The sequence below is a fragment of the Bos indicus genome, chromosome 2 (assembly GCF_029378745.1).
Source record: "Bos indicus isolate NIAB-ARS_2022 breed Sahiwal x Tharparkar chromosome 2, NIAB-ARS_B.indTharparkar_mat_pri_1.0, whole genome shotgun sequence".
Taxonomy (NCBI): domain Eukaryota; kingdom Metazoa; phylum Chordata; class Mammalia; order Artiodactyla; family Bovidae; genus Bos; species Bos indicus.
The window spans coordinates 37,920,323-37,946,827 of record NC_091761.1 but is presented as its reverse complement, the minus strand read 5'-3'; the positions used below and the strand labels follow the sequence as shown (position 1 = coordinate 37,946,827).

Genomic DNA, 26,505 nt, shown 5'->3' with positions numbered 1-26,505 from the left:
CCAGGCTATGCGTGTTTGGCAGGAATATCACAGAAATTATTTGTGTTCTTCTCATTGCATTCTATCATTTGATTTCCATGTGTCCATTACTGATAATGTTCACTTTGAACGCTTAATTAAGGTAGTATCTGTCAAGTTTCTCCTCTATAGAATTAATTTTTTTTGCAATTTGCAATTAGTATTTTGTGGAGAGTTACTTTGAAATGCTGTAAATACCATACTTCTCTTTAAACATTGATGTATATGTTAATTTGTCTATAGTATCTAATCGGCTTCCCTAGTGGCTCAGACAGTAAAGAATCTGCCTGCAATGTGGGAGACCTGGGTTTGATTCCTGGGTTGGGAAGATCCCCTAAAGGAAGGCATGGCAATCCTCTTCAGTATTCTTACCTGGAGAATTCCATGGACAGAGGAGCCTGGCAGGCTATATAGTCCATGGAGTAACAAAGAGTCGGACATGACTGAGCAATTAACACTTTCATAGTATCTATCTAGATTCATTTTATTCAGTGGGTTACAATCTGTTATTATATTTATTTTGATACTCAAATTATCTCCACTTTGGCCAGTAGGAACCTCTTCAAGATGGCTTTTATGCCCTACTTAAAAACAAACAAACAGTTTATTAGTTACAGTTCTGTAGGTCAGAAGTCTGGATGTCATGGCTGGGTTCTTTGCTCAGTGTATGACAAGGTTGACATCACCACATCAACCAGGCCGAATTTTTCTAAAGAGGCTTTAGAATAGGAAATTTTAAAAGTGAATTCTAAAGAAAACATTATATTAGACAAACAAAATAGGTTTAAAATGTAATTGAAATCAATCTGCATGTCTTCAAAAGTAAGATACATCTTAACTCCAGAGTGCATGCTCAGTCAATGAGTCATGTCCAACACTTTGTGACCCCATGGACTGTAGCCTTCCAAGCTCCTCTATTCATGGAATTCTTCAGGCAACAATACTGGAGTGGGGTGCCATTTTCTTCTCCAGGGGATATTCCCAACCCAGGGGTCAAATACGTGTCTCCTGCATTGGCAGACAGATTCTTTGCCACGGAGCCACCTGGGAAGCCTTAACTCCAGAGTAGGGTTGGGCTTATTACTCCAGCTATAGGACTGGCCCCCATTTCTTGTTGTCAGTTAGGGGCCACTCTCAGGAACTAAACATTAGTTGCATTCCTTGCCATGGATTCCCACCATTTTTAAGACCACTAAGGATAATCACTCTCATGTTAAGTCCCTCTCATGTCTCTGACCTGTAAACTCAGATTTCAGGTGCTCATGTGGTAAGATCAGGAGCACTAGATAATCTACGTATAGTAAAGTCAACTAATCTAGGGTGTTAATTACCTCTGCAAAATTCCTCTTGCCATATAAAATAATATAATCATAGGAATATTATCTCCTGATAGTCACACTCTCAGGTATTAAACAAGTTGCTTAAGCTAGGGGACAGGGAGCCTTATGGGTCATTTTAAAATTCTTCCTACACATATACAAAGTGATGGGAAAGTGCTTGGTACGCGATAAACACTATACTGTATATGCATTAGCAATTATTGTTATTGATTATCTAAACCATTTGCAGAAATTTTAAAAATAGTAATTACACAGTAATTACTTCAAAGAAATAAAGACATATTTCTTTCTTCAAAGAAATAAAATTTTCTAAAAGCTTCTGGAGATCAATTTGGCAATGTGTGTTGAAAACCTAGTATTTCCACTTCTAGCAATTCATCCTAAGGACACATCAGTGGTATACACAAAGATATATGAAAGAAGATATTAATTACAGTATATTAGTAATAATAATAAATAGTTAAAAGGAAACCAAAATCTCCTTTTAGGGGTTTGGTTAAGTAATAAGGCACAGCTATTCAATGGAATACTATGAAAACCCCAAAGCAAAAACAATAAACAAACAAAAATACACGGTATAAAAAGCATTGATGAGAAGGGAACATAGTCCTGTTACAGTGAAACAATTACAGAGTACAAAATTGCCTAAGTAATTGTATCCAGTTTTCACACAAATACAAAATGGATTCCTGCTTTTCTTTCTCTCTCTTGAGCTGTGTTACAGAGAGCTTCTATGGCATGGCAAGATAGATCTTAGCCTCCTTATATCACCGGCCATTAAAAACGTTTCTGGTTACTCCTTAGGGAAACCCAGCAACCTTCCAAAAGGATGAGGTAGACTTTTGGCAAGAGAGGGTCATGTGAAAAGGGAGAAAACATTCTCTGACACCATCTGTCTATCTGTGCCATTTGCCAACACAAGGGCCTCCTGAAAAAGGAGGCTCTGCATCATCTCCCCTGGTATCCTGTGCTGCTGTCTTACCCAAGACCTTCCTTAAAGTGCAAAAAAAAAAAAAAAAAAAGTGACCTGGCCTTTGATTCCTAATGCAGAGCCCGGCCTTTATACTAAACTGGTTAAATTGCACTCTACCTAAGACTTTAGACTATGATTTTTGTTTGGTTTTAGCTATGATGAGAGCATTCCAGGATAGAAAAAATATGTATTAAATTGAAAAGGAAGGTGACAGGTGTTAACAATTACTGAGAGAACACCTATAGTGTCCTTTATAACACAACAAAACAGCTATTCTTAGTCCCACTTTACGGGTGAGAAAATAATATTCAAAGAAGGGAAATAACTTATTCAAGGATGCACATTTGGGAAGTGGTAAAAATAGACTTTGAAGCAACTGGTTCCCTTTTCACCACACCAGTGATTCCTGATGATTTCTGACACTATTTTAAATGCCCCTAGAAATCTTAATGACTAACCTAAGACCTACTGTGCTGCATGTGACTGCTTCCCTATAAATGAAGGCAAATTATCTATAAGCTATTAATTTTTTAATAGAGCAGATTAATTTTTTTCCTCCTAAGCTTTTTTTCAGTTGTAGCACCTCAGACTTTAACATTCAAATCAATAGATGTGCTTTTAACTGGAACAACCAGATATCATCACAAGTTCAGGTTGAAACAATTTTTCTCATTGCTCTCCATCCCAAAGAGAGACAGTCTAGACTCCATAGTCTTTGAAACTAGCAACTTTCAATTCAGTTCAGTCGCTCAGCCACTCAGTCGTGTGTCACTCTTTGCTACCCCATGAATTGCAGCATGCCAGGCTTCCCTGTCCATCACCAACTCCCGGAGCTTGCTCAAACTCATGTCCATTGAGTTGGTGATGCCATCCAACCAGCTCATCTTCTGTTGTCCCCTTCTCCTCCTGCCTTCAATTGTTCCAAGCATCAGAGTCTTTTCCAATGAGTCAACTCTTCTCATGAGGTGGCCAAAGTACTGGAGTTTCAGCTTTAGCATCATTCCTTCCAAAGAAATCCCTGGGCTGATCTCCTTCAGAATGGACTGGTTGGATCTCCTTGCAGTGCAAGGGACTCTCAAGAGTCTTCTCCAACACCACAGTTCAATATCAATTCCTTGGCACTCAGCTTTCTTCACAGTCCAACTCTCACATCCATGCATGACTACTGAAAAAACCATAGCTTTGACTAGATGGACCTTTGTTGGCAAAGTAATGTCTCTGTTTTTAATATGCTGTCTATGTTGGTCATAACTTTTCTTCCAAGGAGCAAGTGTCTTTTAATTTCATGGCTGCAGTCACCATTTGCAGTAATTTTGGAGCCCCAAAAAATAAAGTCTGTCACTGATTCCATTGTTTGCCCATCTATTTGCCATGAAGTGATGGGACTGGATGCCATGATCTTAGTTTTCTGAATGTTGAGTTTAAGCCAACTTCTCTTTCACTTTCACTTTCACCAAGAGGCTCTTTAGTTCTTCTTCACTTTCTGCCATAAGAGTGGTGTCATTTGGTATCTAAGGTTATTGGTATTTCTCCTGGCAATCTTGATTCCAGCTTGTGCTTCATCCAGCCTGGCATTTCATATGATGTACTCTGCATATAAGTTAAATAAGCAGGGTGACAATGAATAGCCTTGATACAGTTCCCGATTTGGAACCAGTCTGTTGTTCCATGTCTGGTTCTAACTGTTGCTTCTTGACCTGCATACAGATTTCTCAGGAGGCAGGTAAGGTGGTCTGGTATTTCCATTTCTTGAAGAATTTTTCACAGTTTATTGTGATTCCCACAGTCAAAGGCTTTGGCATAGTCAATAAAACAGAAATAGATGTTTTCCTTGCACTCTCCTGCTTTTTCGATGATCCAGCGGATGTTGGTAATTTCATCTCTGGTTCCTCTGCCTTTTCTAAATCCAGCTTGAACATCTGAAAGTTCACAGTTCACATACTGTTAAAGCCTGGCTTGGAGAATTTTGAGCATTACTTTGCTAGCTTATGAGATGAGTGCAATTGTGCAGTAGTTTGAGCATTCTTTGGCATTGCCTTTCTTGGGATTGGAATGAAAACTGAACTTTTCCAGTTTTTTTCTTTATGTAAAGCAACTTTACATAGATCCAAAATCCAGGATAGTTTCTTGTATCTTTTGCTATTCTCTGACATGATTCTTAATAAAAGTCTGTGCCTAGACCCCAGATATTACCAATTGTTCATTTCTTCTTCAAGGACTTCCCCAATATCCTTCCTACATATTCTATTTTCCCTCATGTTCTCAGGAGTCTTCAATCTACATTTATCTTCATCACCTTTAATTTCCATCCATCTCAAGCTTCAACAATCCGTCCCCTCCCATTTTAGTTTTGGCCAATCTATCTCTGGCCAGTCACCTCAAATCCATTGTTATATCAGGATATAAGAAGTGCCCTTACAGAGAACAAATGGTTGAGGAGTTCTGTTTCCTTTTGAAATTACTCTTTGAGCATTTCCTTCTCTTCTGGAATAACTTATTTTACCAGTCTCATCTTGTGCTTTGCTTCTCATAGTCCTGGAATTAGTTATTTTTCCAAGGATTTCTGATTCCTTGGAGGATGGTATTTAGAAGTCAAGATATAGACACTAAATGTATTCATGTCTATCGAGATATCACTGCTTTTTGAACCCTATGTATGGGCAGAACTAGAAAGTACACACATATACATTTGTTTGTAGCTCTATTTCTCTTTTTAAAATAAGTATATAAAGAGAAAACACCATGCACAATATCTCCAACTGCTGCTGCTGCTAAGTCGCTTCAGTCGTGCCCAACTCTGTGCGACCCCATAGACGGCAGCCCACCAGGCTCCCCCGTCCCTGGGATTCTCCAGGCAAGAACACTGGAGTGGGTTGCCATTTCCTTCTCCAGTGCAGGAAAGTGAAGTCGCTCAGTCGTGTCCGACTGCAGTACAGTATCAAGTTCACTCTCATTTTTTTCCCTATCTGTATCTGTAACACTTTATTCAAACTGTGATAAATGCAGCCACCATTATCATGTATACCTTTTATTTGATCAACTCCCCATATCTAATCAATCTGCCATCTCCTATGCCACCCATCCTCTACCCAAATGCCTTTTTCAATCCACTTGGGTTCCAACAACCCACAGAAGGTGCCCCCCTACCACCATATAAGTTCTAGTGTCCCACGACAGACTATACCCTTCCGAGCAGACTCTTTCTTCTCTCTGACTCCCCGTGCTGCATTCAGTCTCATGGCATGGACATGTCTCCCCCTCCAGTTGTGTTTGTAAATCTCATGTCAGTCTGTCCCTCATTCTTGGGCTCTGGCACTCTGTGCTGGATTACCTCCAGTGGGTGCTCCCTCCCTGACTTCATTTGAGTTCTGACACCCACATCTGGCTGCCCCTCCACATGAAGGCAGTTCTTATCCTGGTTGGTCTCTGACATAAATGCAGGCCAGGTCTCCCAAATGAATCCCTTCTTTTTTGGACTCCAGTACCATATTTCCTTCTCCCTTCCTGTGGAGACAGCAGCTTTGTTCCTAATGGCTTTAAGAATAATCCTTCAAGAAAGGAAAAAAAGAAGAGAAAACTGGACAGAGGCTACATTGTCTTCTTCCTAAATAGATAGTGTGCCTCAAGCAACTTTGTTGCTATTATGGTTGAACAGTTTTCAGTTGACAACTTTCAAAATATTTGATAAGTAAATTTCTTCTATAAGTAATCATATTCTTAAAATGGGTACCAGCCAACATTTCCTGAAGTCTTTATTCTAAGAAATTAAAATCTATGTCTATTAAATTAATGAAAGTAATTATTTTTTTAATTTTTTAATTATTTTTAATGATCATAAATATGGATAACCAATGATAAAGGGAACATATTCATTACCTTTATGAGGGAAGAAAAATATCAAACCACTCAAAAGTGTGAGCTCAGGAGTTAGAATATTAGGTTCAAAACCTAGCTCTGGGGCCTGTGGTAAGTTCCTTAATGTATTTATGCTTCCATTCTCTCATCTGTAAAATGAGGATAATCATGGTACTTCTTAGAGTCATGAGACTTAATTAGTAATTATTTTCTCAGGGATTAACATGTATTTCCAGGATAAGTTTCTCACATTTTCTAAATTCAGCACAAAAGTTTAAGTAGAATAAGGAAGATGAAATATCCTGCTCTAAAAATGGGCCAGTATCTCTTTCAGTCATAGTGAAATAATGTCATTGTCAAATCTGACTCAGGTGAAGGATATGCTGTGGCTGATGGAGAAGGAGCCTTAACTGACTGTCCAGAAACAGAAAAGAAAGGCTGCATTGATCATTTCTTGCTTCCACATATATTTACCTTTTTACTAATTAAGGTCATTTCTTAGCACTTCTTTCAGTGAAGTGCTGAAAATTCTAGTTGTCTGATGATTTAAGGTGTCCCACTTTATTTTTTTTTTAAGTTATTTTAAGAACTTCTACCCTATTTACACGCTGCTTGGGACTACAGTAGATATAAAATAACTGCCTTTTGTCCTTAATGAAAACCTTCTAAAAGCACCAGGAAGATTTAATACAGCTATGGTTTATGTCATTTTGAAACTTACACATTACATGCCTCAATTCCTCCCAGACAGAATTTGGAATGGGACTCCTTGGATAAGGAGTCTTCACTCAAGACAAGAAGATAAAAAGACTAAAAGGCATATCAATCACAAGGAACAGGAAATCTAAGGGCCAAATATGCCTGGAGGAAAGTTAAGACTGGGAAAGACTGGGCAAGGAGACCCAGGCTCAGTATTAGAGGAATGATGCTGAAGAAAAGCAGATGAGACTAAAGTGAGGGGTTTAAGAAAAGGGGGGATAGGAACACTAATTAATTACTTAGAGCAAAAAATGTTCAAATCTTTTTCAATAGACAAATTCTTTTATAAACAAAATTCTTCTTCCAAGATTTTAAACTTTAAAGCCAAAGAAAGCTTTTAGTTGGTCTTTATCCAGTGACTAAAATTCCAAGATACAAAGCTTAACGGTTGTCATAAACCATGTGTCCCACTAAAAGAAACTGGTCTGCTGTGAACATTCATGAAGCTAACCTGCTGAGAGATGGAGATGTTGAACTTTTTTGAAGCCCAGTCTGAGTCCTGCTCTTTACTCATTTGTTCCACCTTTGTTGGTATTCCTGAACCAATCATTCTTTATTTGACTGAAGCTAGATTGTATTGTAGCTAAGAATCCTGACAAATACACTCAGGCAATGTAAAGGTTTGGCAGAAAGTCATTACTGTTTGCAGAACCCCTCAGCATCTCCAAAAGCATCATGGTTCCCCAGATCAGAAAGTAAAGGCTACTGTCCTAAGTTAACAGCTGTTATTTTAGGCTTGCATTCATAAGCAGAGAGAGATATAATGTGTGGCTGGGGGCAGAAATAAACTCATACGTAATTCATTCATTTACTTCACACATTTTTATTAGACTCCTATTATGTGCTAGGCAGCATACTAGACGTAGGTGCTAAAACAGTGGATGAAAAGATATGCTTCCTGTGTTCGTGTTGTTTCCAATGGCCTGGTATGCTCACGGGCAGTGAATTACAAAAGGCTGTCTTTCCCTGTTATTGATGGTTGCTACTCTTTCACAACAATGCAATGAAAAACATTAGTGCTTAAAATGAATACTCTATATTTATCATGAACATTTAGTTGTACATCAATATCATTTGTGAAATGCTTACCTCGCTAGTACTAAGACATACTAGGTCAGTTTATATCTGCCATAAAAATCTGAGAAAGCGTTTAATCAAGATGACAGAGATAAACATTTGCTACCAAAGTATTTTTTTTAATAGTACTAGTTATTGAGGTTTCCCTGGTGGGTCAGGTGGTAAATAATCTGCCTGCAATGGAGGAGACACAGGGGACCGAGGTTTAGTCCTTGGGTTGGGAATACCCGTGGAGAAGGGAATGGCTACACACTCCAGTATTCTTGCCTGGAAAATTCCAAGGACAGAGGAGTCTGGTGGGCTACAGTTCATGAGGTCGCAAAGAGTCAGACATGACTGAGCAAGACATTGTTTCACCCCTTTAAAATACTGGGGAAATTATATATTTCTTTACTTCTGAAAACACAAGTAAATTGCTAGCCCATATTGCTTTTTCACTGATTCAGTGGACATGAATCTGAGCAAATTCTGGGAAACAGTAGAGGATAGAGGAGCCTGATGTGCTACAGTCCATGAGGTTGCAAAGAGTTGGACATGACTTAGCAACTGAAAAAAGCAATTGCTTTCCTTAGCACTTAATATTGCTATGGAAAGCAAGGACTTAATATTGGGGCTTCCCTCATAGCTCAGTTGATAAAAGATCTGCCTGCAATGCAGAAGACTTGGGTTCAGTTCCTGGGTTGGGAAGATCTCCTGGAGAAGGAAACGGCAACCCACTCCAGTATTCTTGCCTGGAGAATCCCATGTACAGAGGAGCCTGGCAGGCTACCATCCATGGGACTGCAAGAAGTAGACATGACTTAGTGACTAAAGAGAGAGAGGGCACTTAATATTATTATTTATGAATATAAATGATTAAAGCATTCCTCTATGAGGGATCCAGAACTTCTGAGTATAACTAATCCTTAAATAGTAAAACAACTGAGTCCTAGTATGATTTGTTGCTGCAGTATCATGATATGAATCTGAAAGACTTTTGTCTCTACGTTGAAGGACAAAGCCTGGGCTTGCAGAGTTAGGTAAGTTGTAATCATTTATGAGAAAATACCTGTGGGGCTGACCACACTAGAGGTCAGAAATTCAAGTGAACATTTCAGGTTCCACAGTTTCCACAGTTAACAGTGGCACAAGTGGAAGATGTGAAAGGACAAGACCTGGATGAGGATCTGAGCAAGGGAGTGCAGTTTTAGGGTGAAATTTTAAGAGTGATCCCCAATTATTCCCTTGAACTGAGTCTCTCTTTGTCCATCAGACAGGAAGTGATGACCTTACCAGACGTATTCACATTGCAGGATCATCATTTTGCCACATGTATTAAGACATAAATCCACTTCAGGCATCTGAGTCAAGATGATTCTTTCATCTTGGTTCCTCCCTGCTAGTTTGAGGTTGCACTGAGTAACAGCTCAGACTAGGAAAAAAAATGACTTGGGTTTCTCTAAACAGCATTCACTTTCTGTACTGGATCTTCCATTGATTTATCCACTCACTATTTACTGGGCACATAGTATATTCCAATCACTGTGCTTGGTGCTGGAGATACTGGAGCTACAAAGATGAAGATGACACCGTCTCCCTCCTCCAACAGCGCTAAGCATTCAGTGCCATGGCACTGGTCTCTAAACGTTTGTATTACATGCTCCTGATAAATGTTTTAGTATTTTCTGACAATCAGGGATATTTACCATTTGTAACTTATTATAATCATCATAGATTTCCATTATTGTATTCCTTTTGTTACCTAAATGCAAGTCCATGAGTCCAACACACAGTGAGGCTGAACAGTACCAAAACTTCGGAGTTTGGAACAGCTCTGCAAGGAGACAGGTGGTTTATGCCTTAAAAAAATCTCAAACTCTGTAAAAGTCTTTAAAGAAAAGAAAGTGAAGTCGCTCAGTCATGCCCGACTCCTTGTGACCCCATGGATAGTAGCCTGCACCAAGCTCCTCCGTCCATGGGATTTTCAAGGCAAGAGTACTGGAGGGGGTTGCCATTTCCTTCTCCAGGGAATCTTCCCAACCCAGGGATCGAAACCAGGTCTCTCACATTGTAGACAGATGCTTTACCATCTGAGCCACCAGGGAAAGCCTTTAACAAAGTCCTTTTATAGGAAAGGTGAGGGTTAGTTGTTGCAGACTTCTTGGTGTCAGATCCTTTGTTCCTGAGGTCAGGTCATGGTCACGTAACCATGTTCCTGTAAACCTTCACCAAACAAACATTCTCTTTTCTGTCAAGAAAGGGCAAGGTACCAAGGCTCAATTCCACTCTCTGAGGTTCAGGTCCTGCTAAGAGGAGGAAGATCTCAGTTGGCAGCTTCCTCAGGGCCAGGCCCCAGACCCACCCTAGGTCTTAACTGGCCTTCCATCTTCTCCACCTGTTGGGTCCCACAGACTACAACCTATGCAGATGGCCACCACCATTAGGTTGCAGATGCAGGGATGGGGGAAAGGTTCACTGTCACTTCAAGGCCTGGGACTGGCCAGTGAGTGGCCTTCACAAGGACCCTGGAGCCCTACAGGACACAGCGCCCAGCCTATTCCCTGGGTCCTCCAGCCCACCCGCCGGCCTGAGGCTGGGTGACCTGGAGGGCCCCGGGGGGAAAGCCAGGATCTGCCTCTTTCTTCACTATCTACCTGACGACCACCACTCCACTGCTGGCTGAATCCCCTCACTAACTGCTGCTTTTTGACAGTTGGTTGCTAGTGGGCAGGGCCCATTGTGGCACCAACCAATGACTGAGCAGGACCACTAACGGTCACTCACTAACGGTTGCTTGGGGGAGGGGCCCGCTGCTGTGCCTGATCAGTGGCTAAGCAGGACCACTAATGGTTGCTCATTGACAGTTGGTCACTTAGGTAAGGGGCCCATTATGACGCTAAGCAATAGCTGAGCACTGACATTGTTACCTGTGGTAAAGGGGTTGGGATAGGGGAGTGGGGGATGGGTAATGGCGCACACCAATGGCTGCCTGCTAAAGGCTGTGCTCCGCTATGCTCTATTACACTTTGATCTAATATCTCAGGGCAAAACAACCCCTTAGGATAATGTTCCTAGGTAGCAACAGTTGAGGTAAGTCTACATTTTACATGATCTTAATAATTTTAATTTTAAGGGCTTCCCTGGTGGTTCAGAGATAAACAATCCACCTGCCAATGCAGGAGACATGGGTTTAAGCCTTAGGTCGGGAAGATACCATGGAGAAGAAAATGGCAACCCACTCCAGTATTCTTGCCTGGGAAATCTCATGGACAGAGGAGCCTGGTGGGTACAGTCCATGGGGTGGCAAAGAGTCAGACATGACTTAGCAACTAAATAACAACAATAATTTTAAATCTTTTTGTAAGATGCTATCAGTTTGTTATTGTTATTATTGTTTTTTGTTTGTTTTGTTTTTTTTACCTACAATGGGTCTGATGGCAGGGCCACCACATATTATTGCACAAAACCATGTGCCATCCTGTTGCTGAGGAAGCCCTCATAGAGGTACAGAGGGGTTGGCTCTGGTTTTTTCTTGTTGTTTGCTGTGCCTACATTACAAGGGTCGTTTAGAATCCAGGGAACCTTGTAGAAACACATTTAAAGCACTTGTTCATTTCATGCAGGTTAGGGAGAAAAGTTAACTAATCTATAAATCCTCTTCAGGGCTTCCCACTGGCACTAGAGGTAAAAAAAAAAAAAAAAAAAATGGCCTGCCAATTCAGGAGACGTAAGAGACGTGGTTTTGATCCCTGTGTCAGAAGAGTCCCTGGAGGAGGGCATGGCAGCCCACTCCAGTATTTTTGCCTAGAGAATGCTCTGGACAGAGGAGACTGGTGGGCTGCAGTCCACAGGATCACAAAGTGTTGGACACAACTAAAGCGACTTATCACGCATGCCAGCAAATCCTCTTAAAACCAGAAAAAAGTGATTATATTATATTCACTATATAATATCAATTATATTATATTATAATAATTATATATTATATTATTCATAATGTGCTGAATATGAGCAAACGAATGAGAGCAAACTTGGTGCAATGGGGGACTGAATGAAGGTACCAGGATAGTTCCATGTATTAGAGATTAGAAAGGCCTATTCTATTTCCTTAGATTTGAAATAAATGTAAGTAGAATATCTAATACTGCCTTCCTGTACCTTCCTGTATAGGATCAACCTGTGTTCCATTTGGAAGAACACTAGTCTGCAGAGTGAGACAGAGATACTGCCATCCAAGGTATTGGAACACAAAGGGCAGACAGCGTTGTTTTGCTTGAGGCGGAGGAAGATGGAGGTGGAAGATGGCAGGATAGGTGATGTGCCTGGTGAGCCTCATACTAGGGTGGTTTCATTATGTATAGGGAGAGAGAAGGCCTCGGAAGACAGCTATCTAAGTCAGTGGGGCACAAAAGCTGAACATGTTTGGAGGAGCACAAGCAAGCAGTTTGGGATAGTTACAGGTTAGGGGGCCAAGTGGGCAGCCTTAGATACAGAGACATAGTAGATGAAAGGAGGGTTGACAGAAATCTGCTGGTGCCAAGAACACTGATGGCTTCAATTTAGAAAAGCATAGCCAAAATTAAATAAGATGAGCTGACAAGAGAACAGATCACAGAGGTGTATAGATTTTTTAAGAAAAACCATTGAGGAACATGTCATATTAAGACACTGCTGAAGAGCAGCTTTCCTGAGATACTGGGAACTAAATAAGTGATTCGTAATGCAAAGAATATCACAGAGAGTGTAGCAGTTACCCATAAAAGCCTTTCCTAGTACCAGATATCTGTGGGTTAGACAAAATGAATAATTACATAACAAATTTTATTTTAAAGGATATGATGGCCATTTTGCCTTTAATGACCAAAAATCTCTCTTAAGTCCTAGCCTCTGATATTCCTCTTTGTAGCTTTCTTGCTCTTTAATACATCTAAGAAACTCTAGAGACTGACCAGTGAGAGAAGAGTAAGTTCAAATAGCTGAGTCCATCTCATTGAACCTTATCTCACAATCACTATCCACTAGTTTTGAATTTATTTGCAAAATATTAAGCTTAGGGAATTCCCTGGCAGTGCAGTGGTTAGGACTCCATGCTTTTACTGCCAAGGCTAGGTTCAATCCATAGGCAGGGATCTAAGATCCTGCAAGCTGTACAGGGCAGCCAAAAAAAAAGTTAAGCATGGCTCTTCTACACTAATATATGCATACATTCAAACACTACTCTTCTTATATCAAATCATCATGCTGTACACCTCAAATATCTTACAATTTTATTTTTAATTATGCCTCAATAAAGCTGAGAAGACCTACTAGTCTTCTATTCCTGGGAAAATGCAAACTTTTGCAGAAAGACAATATACTCTGGTTAAGGCAAAGCAGCTATTACCATTGACAAATCAGGAGGGAATTGAGTTAAGGATCCCAAGTTGCATAGGAACCACCATGAAAGAATCAACATTTTTCGAAACTGGTTTTCAGAATGAAAGCAAAGTGGAAGAGAGTGAAACTATTCTGGGATTGCCAAAAAATTGTGAGAAGAAGGATTCATGTTGCAAGGAAGCCTGGGCAAATTCTAGGAGGGTTTGGCACACTAAATATTAAGTGGATGTTTTGGGCAAAGTTGTCTAATAAATAACAGCAAGTACTAAGACTTAGCAGATGTCAGGGAACTCTTAGCATGGAATCTCCCTGAGTTCTTCCAACTATTCTCACTCTTGCTTGCAGAAGGGAAAAAACGAGTTCTGGGAGAACGCCACACTCTTGGGGCTAAAGGAGTGGGGACAGGAAGAGAAAGCCCAAAGATGACTTTGAGAATCACCTCTTCAGCTGCTCCTTTTCCTGCACCCTATACCTCCCCTGGTGGCTCAGATGGTAAAGAATCTGCTTGCACAACTGACAAAGAATTAATCTCAAAAATATACAAGCAACTCCTGTAGCTCAATTCCAGAAAAATAAATGACCCAATCAAAAAATGGGCCAAAGAACTAAACAGACATTTCTCCAAAGAAGACATACAGATGGCTAACAAACACATGAAAAGATGCTCGACATCATTATCAGAGAAATGCAAATCAAAACCACAATGAGGTACCATCTCACGCCGGTCAGAATGGCTGCTATCCAAAAGTCTATAAACAATAAATGCTGGAGAGGGTATGGAGAAAAGGGAACCCTCTTACACTGTTGGTGGGAATGCAAACTATGGAGAACAGTGTGGAGATTCCTTAAAAAACTGGAAATAGAACTGCCATATGACTCAGTGCCATATGACCCATATGCCAATTCCACTGCTGGGCATATACACCGAGGAAACCAGAATTGAAAGAGACATGTGTACCCCAATGTTCATCGAAGCACTATTTACAATAGCCAGGATATGGAAGCAACCTAGATGTCCATCAGCAGACGAATGGATAAGAAAGCTGTGGTACACAATGGAATATTACTCAGCCATTAAAAAGAATACATTTGAATCAGTTCTAATGAGGTGGATGAAACTGGAGCCTATTATACAGAGTGCAGTAAGTCAGAATGAAAAACACCAATACAGTATACTAACACATATATATGGAATTTAGAAAGATGGTAACGATGACCCTATATGCGAGACAACAAAAGAGACACAGATGTACAGAACAGTCTTTTGGACTCTGTGGGAGAGGGTAAGGGTGGGATGATTTGAGAGAATAGCATTGAAATATGTATATTATCATATGTGAAACAGATCACCAGTCCAGGTTCAATGCATGAGACAAGGTGCTCAGGGCTGGTGCACTGGGATGACCCTGAGGGATAGGATGGGGAGGGAGGTAGGAGGAGCTTTCAGGATTGGGGAACACATGTACACCCATGGCTGATTCATGTCAATGTATGGCAAAAGCCACTACAATATTTTAATTAGCCCCCAATTAAAATAAATAAATTAAAAAAAAAAAAAAAGAATCTGCTTACAACACAGAAGACCTAGGTTTGATCCCTATGTTGTGGAGATCCCCTGGAGAAGGGACTGGCTACAAACTCTAGTATCCTTGCCTGAAGAATTCCATGGACAGAGGAGCCTGGCAGGTACAGTCCATGGGGTTGCAAAGAATCAGACATGACTGAGCAACTAACACTTCCACTCCTCATGCTCTCAGTAGAGCCTCTCTTCTTCTTCTTCTTTTTTTTTTTTAAAGCCTTCATTGAATTTGTTATAATATTGTTTTTGTTTTTGATTCTGGTTTTTTGGCCATGAATCATGTGGGATCTTAGCTCCCCAGCCAGGGATCAAACCTGCACCCCCTATACTGGAAGGCAAAGTCTTAACCATTAGACCACCAGGAAAGTCCTAGGCCTCTCTTCTTGAGGTAATTCCAGATTTTACCTCACAAAAGCAGTAAAACTTGCCCACCTTGTTCTTACCATACATTGAGAGCTAATAATTTTTTTTCATTCATTCTTGTTCCAATAACAAAAGTCTGCTATTTGTTCTCCTTCTAAAATGAGCTTTCTTATTATAAAAAATTCAAACAATACATAAAAAGTCCATCATAATCCTATCCCTTGTAAATAGCCTTTTTGTGATTACTCCTTCAGCTTTGTTTTCTCTTTCATTATTCATTGGGTCTGCTCCTTAATCTGAACCAAAAAAACAAACCAAAAAAAAAATAGTTTTTTAAAAGATTATATTTTTATTTTAGAAGTACAAAAGATTTTCAAAATCTATTCAAAGCAAAATGCTGCCTTCTTGTAGTATAAATGTAATAGAATAAAAAGCACCAAGTTATAATGCAGCCTGGTCTATCTGAAGAGATAGCTCTCAGTAAAAAGTAAAGTAGCTCGAAAAATTGTGTGTCCACTGCCATGCTTCTGAAGTGGCCAGAAGCCTGCCTGTTACCTAAGGGACAAATTGGGGGCCAGGTCTAGAGTCTAGTCACTCTGTCTGAATGGTGGCCCATACTTCCAAATGACCCCTTCTTCCCTGCTGTCCTCGGGAAATTCCCATGATCTCAGCTAGTTATTGGAAGGATGTAATCAGATTCACTGCAGGTTAATAGGTAAATAAATGAAGAAAAGATTGCTTAACCAGGAACTTTCCCAGGAGTATGTCTATTAACACAGAAACAACCCCAAAGGCTAGAGTTTCAGGCTGCATGATAAAGTGAAATGGAAGAATTTCCAGTTGTGTGCAGAGATCATTTTGATTCAAGGAACTGTTCCCCACTAAAACCAAAACTCACAACAACATGGAAAGCCTGTCCCTGACTATGTGAATTCTAGCCTGATGCAAATCTCATTGCAACACTACACGGTAAAGGCAGGAGAGCCAGGAGGAAGATCAAGGGCTTTGGAATTATGCACCTATGGATTTAAACCCACCCTGCCCCTCACTAGAGGAAGGCCATTGGCCAGATGTTGTGTTGTTGTCATTCAACCTCTTAGAGAGCTTTCCTCACCTGTTAAGCAGGGTTGCTATAGGAATTTAAATAAATAAAATAGCCTATATAAAGTGTAGCACATATAGGCATATATAGCATATATAGCTTATATAGCATATGTAAGTGACACATAGTAAATACAGAAGTTATTGCTTATTTCTTTCAGGCTTTATACAACATTTCATACAGTGTGATTTTCCCAGTCTTTTGTTAAGCAACATTGATGGAGTGGAAGAATGGTCCTACTACTAGTCATTGGGGACCATATGGCTACTTTTCTGGAGAAGGAAATGGCAACCCACTCCAGTACTCTTGCCTGGAGAATCCCATGGACGGAGGAGCCTGGTAGGCTACAGTCCATGGGGTCACTAAGAGTCGGACACGACTTCACTTTCACTTTTCACTTTCATGCATTGGAGAAGGAAATGGCAACCCACTCCAGTGTTCTTGCCTGGAGAATCCCAGAGAGAGAGGAGCCTGGTGGGCTGCCGTCTATGGGGTCGCACAGAGTCGGACACGACCGAAACGACTTAGCAGCAGCAGCAGCAGCAGCATGGCTCCTTTTCATATTGCATCATTACTCACTGAAATGGTTACACTGTTGTACATTTTTCCCAAAAGAGGTTATAAACCAGGTAAAATTTGGTCTCCAGACATAACTACCTTAACCTTCACGGTGTTTAGCTTATTTTTTTGAGTTAGTTGTTGACATTCAATATCAGAAATACAACGTAAAATCCCTATTTCCATCATATTTTAAAGAAGTTATGTTTCAACCTAAGTGTTCATCACAGATAAAGAAGATGGAATATTATTTAGCTATAAACAAGAATGAAATAATGCCATTTGCAGCAACAGGGATGAACCTAGAGATTATCCTACTAAATGAATAAAGAGAAAATAAAATACTTTATGATATCATCTATAAGTGGAATCTAAAAAGAAATACAAATGAACTTATTTATAAAATAGAAACAAAGCCACAGACAAAACAAATTTATGGTTTGCAAAGGTGTGGGGAGGGATAAATTGGTAGTTTGGGATTCACAGATGCATACTACCATATATAAAATAGATAATCAACAAGGATTTACTGTATAGCACAGGAAACTATATTCAATATATTGTAATAAACTATAATGAAAAATAATTGAAAAAAGAATATAGATATATATATATATATATTAACCAAATCATTTTGCTATATACCTGAAACTAACACAACCTTGTAAATCAACTGTAATTCAACTGCTAGAGTAAGGAAGTCACAGCTGGCTTTTTTAGGTAGAACACAGTTTCTCCAGGAAGCCACAGTCATCACCATGCCTTAGAATTCCCCCAGCCTGCGGAAGAACATCAGTTACCATTTATCATCCAGTCTGTACTCTTGTCTTGCTAACTCTGGGTTCTCTCTGCTACTTCTCATTTCTAGCCTGGCTCCTATGGGCATTTGAGTTAGTGACCTCTGCCACAAGAGCAAATTAATGTATTTCACAATAGAGCAGTATATTCAGGTTGTGAAATAACATAACTTGGGTTTGAACACTGATTCTCCAGATTACTAGTTTTGTGACCTCAGACAAGTTACTTCACCTCTCAGAGTCTGTTTCTTAAACCCTACAAGAAAAATAGTAACTGATTCATCTCCCAAGTTGGTTGTGAGGTTTAAACAATGTAATATGTATATAAAGACCCTCTCATCATTCCTGGCTAGGGGCAATAAAGGTTAACTACTACACAGAAGGAGATGATGGTAATGATTGGTGCTGCTGCTGCTATTATCACTATATATACTTAGATGACTCTAAGTAGTATCACAACAGTTACTTACTAGTGCTAAGTAGTTGAGAAGAATAAAGTTGTTACAGGCTTTCTCTGTTCTCACTCTGCTTTTTAAAGCTGGAAATTGAAATTCGTTTGGAAAGCCCCTAAGGAACATGGAGCCTTTCAAAAGTGGTAAAGACCAGTTTCTATCAGCGCTGCCCAGAAGCACAATGAGATCAGCCGCTGAGTGAAGCAAAAGAGCTTCCAATCTCAAGGGCAGTGAGACCACTGTAAGCCAGACCCACACTCCAGTCCAGGGGAAGAACTCAAGACTCTGTCCCAAAATCCCAATAAGAAATAGGTTTCAGGCAAGCCAACCCATCTGACAGAACTAGAATGGGGAGAAGATAGGATCTCTAAAGATTTGAAGGGGGCAGTCCTAAGATGCCAGAGGAATAGGATGGGGAGACCACTTTCTCCCCCACAAATTCATTGAAAGAACATTTGAACCCTGAGCAAATTCCACAAAACAACTTCTGAACGCTGGCAGAGGACATCAGGCACCCAGAAAGACAGCCCATTGTCTTCGAAAGGAGGTAGGACTAAATATAAAAGAGAAAAGAGAGACAAAGGAGTTAGGGATGGAGACCCATCCCCGGAAGGGAGTCTTAAAAGAGAAGTTTCCAAATACCAGGAAGCCCTCTCACCGGCGGGTCTGTGGCGAGTTTTGGAATCTCATAGGGTGACATAACTGGGAGGAAAAAATAAAGAAAGAAAACCCACAAATTACATGCCTAATGGCAACTCCCAGCAGAGAAGTACCCCAGACACTCACATCCACCACCAGCAAGCAGAGACTGGACAGGGAGGCGTGGGCTGCATTGCTTAGGGTAAGGACCAGGCCTGAATGCCCGGAGGGCAATCTGAGGGAGCTAACATGAGATAGCAACCCAAACTGTGGGACAGCCAGAGAGAGAGAGGAAAAAAAAAGAGAAAGAGAGAGAGAACTATCCCGTGAAAAGGCCTAAGCTAGGGCACTGCTGGCCTGCTCTCAGAACAAAGGACTGAGCGAATACCAGAGGAGAGCTAGCTGGCTGCAGCCTGGCCCATCATCCCCTGCCAGAGGCAGGAAGGCAGGCGGGCAACAGCCAGAGCCAGAAGGCAAGGGGCAAAGTCGGCCCCAGAGACAGCATCCCCTACCAAACTGCGAGCAGGCTCCAAGTTGCTAACCAAGTCTTCCTTGGATCCTGGATGGTTGACATCCCCTGGGAGGGTTGCAGCCAGAGATCAGATCCCCAGAAGATCTGATCTCACAGCACACCTGAGAAGGTGCTCCTGCTGCCACCCAGGAAACCGATCGGCTGGGACGGGGGAGGCAATAAGACGCATCCCCCACCTGGGGGAGAGTGTGCTCGCTAAGCACGTGGTCGCCTGAGCTGCTCTGACCTGGGAAGGGCACAAAACGCAGGCCCAATCGAGTCTGTGCCTTTGTGGAATACCCGAGAACCTGAACCTGAGTGGCTTAGACCTGGGAAGTGCACAAAACCCAGGGCCCGCCTCAGAAGGTTCCCTTGCAGAGCAACCTGGAAACTGAGCAATGTGGAAGGGGAAAGCACACCCGCCATGAATGGGGGCAAACCCAGTGTGGCTGAGACACTGTAAGCACTCCTCACACACGCCAGTGATATTTGTTTGCAGTGTTCCTCCCTCCCCAAGGCAGAATGAATAGGTGAGTCTAAATGAGTGACCACCTTCACCCCCTTGTGTCAGGGCAGAAATTAGACACTAAAGAGACCTGCAAACAGAAGAAGCCAAAATAAACAGAGGGAACTGCCTTGGAAGTGAAAGGTGCAACAGATTAAAACCCCATAGTTAGCACCGAATACACTGGAAGGGGCATATAGACCTTGAAAAGTATAAGATGGAACAAGGAACTATCTGAAACTGAACTGACCTCACACTGCCCACAACTCCAGAGAAATTCCTAGATATATTTTTACTATTATCATTTTTTAATTAAAAAAATTTTGTTTTAATTTTTAAATCCTCTATTAATCCTCTAATTTTCATTTTTATAACCTACTATTACCTTGGGAAAAAAAACACCCTATTTTTAAAGCAAACTTCATATATGTATTTTATAATTTTTGTTGATTTTGCTTTTTTTTTTTTTTTTTTTTTTTGCTTTGTTTTTTTAATAGTGTATTTTTGTGAGTCTAACCTCTACTCTGGATTTTTAATCTTTGCTTTTTGGTATTTGTTATCAATTTTGTACCTTTAAGAATCCAATCTTCAGTACCCATGTTTACTTAGGAGGGTGATTACTGGCTTGATTACTCTCTCCCCTTTTTCTCCCCCAGGTCACCTCTATCTTCTCCCTCCCCCTTCTCTTCTCTACCCAACTCTGTGAATCTCTTTGTGTGTTCCGGGTTGTGGAGAACACTTAGGGAACTGACTACTGGCTAGATCTGTCTCTCTCCTTTTGATTCCCCCGTTCTCCTCCTGTTCACCTCTATCTCCTTCCTCCATCTTCTCTTCTCTATGCAAATTCGTGAACCTCTCTGAGGCTTCCAGACTGTGGAGAGCACATAGGGATTTGATTACTGGCTAGATTGCTCTCCCCCCTTTTAATCCCCCCCCCCCCCCCACTTCTCCTTCTGGTCAACTCTATCTCCCTCCTCCCTCTTCTCTTCTCCAGGTAACTCTGTGACCCTCTCTGGGTGTCCTTCAATGTGGAGAATCTTTTCATCATTAACCTAGATGTTTTATCATTGGTGCTGTATGGATGGAGAAGGCAATGGCACCCCACTCCAGTACTTTTGCCTGGAAAATCCCATGGATGGAGGAGCCTGGTAGGCTGCAGTCCATGGGGTTGCTGAGGGTCGGACATGACTGAGCGACTTCACTTTCACTTTTCACTTTCATGCATTAGGGAAGGAAATGGCAGCCCACTCCAGTGTTCTTGCCTGGAGAATCCCAGGGATGGGGAAGCCTGGTGGGCTGCCGTCTATGGGGTCACACAGAGTCGGACACGACTGAAGTGACTTAGCAGCAGCAGCAACAGCTGTATGGATGGAGAAGTCTTGAGGCTGCTGTAAGAATAAGACTGAAAACCAGAGGCAGGAGGCTTAAGTCCAAAACCTGAGAACACCAGAGAACTCCTGACTCCAGGGAATTTTAATTGATAAGAGCTCATCCAAAAGCCTCCATACCTACACTAAAACCAAGCACCACTCAAAAGCCAACAAGTTCCAGAGCAATACCACACAAATTGTCCAGCAATGCAGGAACATAGCCCTGAGCTTCAATATACAGGCTGCCCAAAGTCACACCAAACCCACAGACATCTCAAAACTCACTACTGGATACTTCCTTGCACTCCAGAGAGAAGAAATCCAGCTCCACCCACCAGAACACCAATGCAAGCTTCCCTAACCAGGAAACCTTGACAAGCTACTCGTCCAACCCCACCCACAGGGAGGAACCTCCACAATAAAGAGGAACCACAAACTGCCAGAATACAGAGAGGCCACGGCAAACACAGTAATCTAAACAAGACGAAGAGGCAGAGAAATACTCAGCACTAAATGAACATGATAGATCAGATCAGATCAGATCAGTCGCTCAGTCGTGTCCGACTGTTTGCAAGCCCATGAATCGCAGCATGCCAGGCCTCCCTGTCCATCACCAACTCCCGGAGTTCACTGAGACTCACATCCATCGAGTCAGTGATACCATCCAGCCATCTCATCCTCTGTCGTCCCCTTCTCCTCCTGCCCCCAATCCCTCCCAGCATCAGAGTCTTTTCCAATGAGTCAACTCTTCGCATAAGGTGGCCAAAGTACTGGAGTTTCAGCTTTAGCATCATTCCTTCCAAAGAAATCCCAGGGCTGATCTCCTTCAGAATGCACTGGTTGGATCTCCTTGCAGTCCAAGGGACTCTCAAGAGTCTTCTCCAACACCACAGTTCAAAAGCATCAATTCTTCGGCACTCAGCCTTCTTCACAGTCCAACTCTCACATCCATACATGACCACAGGAAAAACCATAGCCTTGACTAGACGAACCTTTGTTGGCAAAGTAATGTCTCTGCTTTTGAATATGCTATCTAGGTTGGTCATAACTGTCCTTCCAAGGAGTAAGCGTCTTTTAATTTCATGGCTGCAGTCACCATCTGCAGTGATTTTGGAGCCCAGAAAAATTAAGTCTGACACTGTTTCCACTGTTTCCCCATGTACTTCCCATGAAGTAGAGGGACCAGATGCCATGATATTAGTTTTCTGAATGTTGAGCTTTAAGCCAACTTTTTCACTCTCCACTTTCACTTTCATCAAGAGGCTTTTTAGTTCCTCTTCGCTTTCTGCCATAAAGGTGGTGTCATCTGCATATCTGAAGTTATTGATATTTCTCCTGGCAATCTTGATTCCAGCTTGTGTTTCTTCCAGTCCAGCATTTCTCATGATGTACTCTGCATATAAGTTAAATAAACAGGGTGACAATATACAGCCTTGACGAACTCCTTTTCCTATTTGGAACCAGTCTATTGTTCCATGTCCAGTTCTAACTGTTGCTTCCTGACCTGCATACAAATTTCTCAAGAGGCAGATCAGGTGGTCTGGTATTCCCATCTCTTTCAGAATTTTCCATAGTTTATTGTGATCCACACAGTCAAAGGCTTTGGCATAGTCAATAAAGCAGAAATAGATGTTTTTCTGGAACTCTCTTGCTTTTTCAATGATCCAGCGGATGTTGGCAATTTGATCCCTGGTTCCTCTGCCTTTTCTAAAACCAGCTTGAACATTTGGAAGTTCACGGTTCACATATTGCTGAAGCTTGGCTTGGAGAATTTTGAGCATTACTTTACTAGCGTGTGAGATGAGTGCAATTGTGTGGTAGTTTGAGCATTCTTTGGCATTGCCTTTCTTTGGGATTGGAATGAAAACTGACCTTTTCCAGTCCTGTGGCCACTGCGGAGTTTTCCAAATTTGCTGGCATATTGAGTGCAGCACTTTCACAGCATCATCTTTCAGGATTTGGAATAGCTCAACTGGAATTCCATCACCTCCACTAGCTTTGTTCGTAGTGATGCTTTCTAAGGCCCACTTGACTTCACATTCCAGGATGTCTGGCTCTAGGTCAGTGATCACACCATTGTGATTATCTGGGTGGTGAAGATCTTTTTTGTACAGTTCTTCTGTGTATTCTTTCCACCTCTTCTTAATATCTTCTGCTTCTGTTAGGTCCATACCATTTCTGGTCCTTTATTGAGCTCATCTTTGCACGAAATGTTCCTTTGGTATCTCTGATTTTCTTGAAGAGATCCCTAGTCTTTCCCATTCTGTTGTTTTCCTCTATTTCTTTGCATTGATCGATGAAGAAGGCTTTCTTATCTCTTCTTGCTATTCTTTGGAACTCTGCATTCAGATGTTTATATCTTTCCTTTTCTCCTTTGCTTTTCGCTTCCCTTCTTTTCACAGCTATTTGTAAGGCCTCCTCAGACAGCCATTTTGCTTTTTTGCATTTCATTTCTATGGGAATGGTCTTGATCCCTGTCTCCTGTACAATGTCATGAACCTCATTCCACAGTTCATCAGGCACTCTATCAGATCTAGGCCCTTAAATCTGTTTCTCACTTCCACTGTATAATCATAAGGGATTTGATTTATGTCATACCTGAATGGTATAGTGGTTTTCCATACTTTCTTCAATTTCAGTCTGAATTTGGCAATAAGGAGTTCATGGTCTGAGCCACAGTCAGCTCCTGGTCTTGTTTTTGCTGACTGTATAGAGCTTCTCCATCTTTGGCTGCAAAGAATAATCAATCTGATTTCGGTGTTGACCATCTGGTGATGTCCATGTATAGAGTCTTCTCTTGTGTTGTTGGAAGAGGGTGTTTGTTATGACCAGTGCATCTTCTTGGCAAAACTCTATTAGTCTTTGCCCTGCTTCATTCCATATTCCAAGGCCAAATTTGCCTGTTACTCCAGGTGTTTCTTGACTTCCTACTTTTGCATTCCAGTCCCCTATAATGAAAAGGACATCTTTTTTGGGTGTTAGTTCTAAAAGGTCTTGTAGGTCTTCATAGAACCGTTCAACTTCAGCTTCTTCAGCATTACTGGTTGGGGCATAGACTTGGATTACTGTGATATTGAGTGGTTTGCCTTGGAAACGAACAGAGATCATTCTGTCGTTTTTGAGATTGCATCCAAGTACTGCATATCGGACTCTTTTGTTGACTATGATGGCCACTCCATTTCTTCTGAGGGATTCCTGCCCACAGTAGTAGATATAATGGTCATCTGAGTTAAATTCACCCATTCCAGTCCATTTCAGTTTGCTGATTCCTAGAATGTCAACATTCACTCTTGCCATCTCTTGTTTGACCACTTCCATTTTGCTTTGATTCATGGACCTGACATTCCAGGTTCCTATGCAATATTGCTCTTTACAGCATCGGACCTTATTTCTATCACCAGTCACATCCACAGCTGGTTATTCTTTTTGCTTTGGCTCCATCCTTTCATTCTTTCTGGAGTTATTTCTCCACTGATCTCCAGTAGCATATTGGGCACCTACTGACCTGGGGAGTTTCTCTTTCAGTATCCTATCATTTTGCCTTTTCATACTGAACATGATAAATGCCCACCAAACCAAACAAAAGAGGAGGAGATAAGGAGTCTACCTGAAAAAGAATTTAGAACGATGATAGTAAAAATGACCCAAAATCTTGAGAACAAAGTGGAGTTACAAATAAGTAGCCTAGAGACAAGGACTGAGAAGATGCAAGAAATGTTTAACAAGGACCTAGAAGAAATCCCATGGATGGAGGAGCCTGGAAGGCTGCAGTCCATGGGGTTGCTGAGGGTCGGACATGACTGAGTGACTTCACTTTCACTTTTCACTTTCATGCATTGCAGAAGGAAATGGCATCCCACTCCAGTGTTCCTGCCTGGGGAATCCCAGGGACGGGGGAGCCTGGTGGGCTGTCGTCCTTTGGGTCGCACAGAGTTGGACATGACTGAAGTGAGTTAGCAGCAGAAGAAATAAAAAGGAGTCAATCAATAATGAATAATGCAAGTCACTCAGTCGTGTCTGACTCTTTGCGACCCCATGGACTGTAGCCTACCAGGCTCCTCTGTCAATGGGATTTTCCAGGCAATAGTACTGGAGTGGATTGCCAGCAACAAATGAGATCAAAAACATTCTGGAGGGAACCAACAGTAGAGTAGCTGAGGCAGAAGATAGGATAAGTGAGGTAGAAGATAGAATGGTAGAAATAAATAAAGCAGAGAGGAAAAAAGAAAAAAGAATTAAAAGAAATGAGGACAACCTCAGGGACAATGTTAAATGCCCCAACATTAGAATCATAAGAGTCCCAGAAGAAGAAGACCAAAAGAAAGGCCATGAGAAAATACTTGAGGAGATAATAGTTGAAAACTTCCCTAAAATGGGGAAGGAAATAATCACCCAAGTCCAAGAAACCCAGAGAGTCCCAAACAGGGTAAACTCAAGGTGAAACACCACAAGACACATATTAATCAAATTAACAAAGATCAAACACAAAGAATAAATATTAAAAGCAGCAAGAGAAAAACAACAAATAACACACAAGGGGATCCCCACAAGGATAACAGCTGATCTTTCAATAGAAACTCTTCAGGCCAGAAGGGAATGGCAGAACATACTTAAAGTGATGAAAGAGAAAAACCTACAGCCCAGATTATTGTACCCAGCAAGGATCTCATTCAAATATGAAGGAGAAATCAAAAGCTTTACAGACAAGCAAAAGCTCAGAGAATTCAGCACCACCAAAGCAATTCTTCAACAAATGCTAAAGGATCTTCTCTAGGCAGGAAACACAGAAAGGGTGTATAAACTTGAACCCAAAACAACAAAGTAAATGGCAATGGGATCATACTTATCAATAATTACCTTAAATGTAAATGGGTTGAATGCCCCAACCAAAAGACAAAGACTGGCTGAATGGATACAAAAACAAGACCCCTATATATGCTGTCTACAAGAGACCCACCTCAAAACAAGGGACACATACCGACTGAAAGTGAAGGGCTGGAAAAACATATTTCATGCAAATGGAGACCAAAAGAAAGCAGGAGTAGCAATACTCATATCAGATAAAATAGACTTTGAAACAAAGGCCGTAAAAAGAGACAAAGAAGGACACTATATAATGACCAAAGGATCAATCCAAGAAGAAGATATAACAATTATAAATATATATGCACCCAACATAGGAACTCTGCAATATGTAAGGCAAATGCTAACAACTATGAAAAGGGAAATTAACAATAATAATAGTGGGAGAC

General features: G+C 41.2%; 1 protein-coding gene and 1 long non-coding RNA gene across 8 annotated transcripts in view; one reads left to right on the top strand and one right to left on the bottom strand.

Annotated features, from left to right (window-relative positions):
• The window catches only part of CCDC148 (coiled-coil domain containing 148), a 301,195-nt gene that overhangs the window by 229,068 nt on the left and 45,622 nt on the right, over positions 1–26,505 (bottom strand). The window lies entirely within an intron of this gene.
• The window catches only part of LOC139176246 (uncharacterized), a 32,081-nt gene continuing 16,497 nt past the window's right edge, over positions 10,922–26,505 (top strand). The window contains exons 1-2 of the long non-coding RNA XR_011560671.1: positions 10,922–11,091; positions 12,172–12,326. This is a non-coding gene — a long non-coding RNA (uncharacterized lncRNA). The remainder of the gene's footprint in view (positions 11,092–12,171; positions 12,327–26,505) is intronic.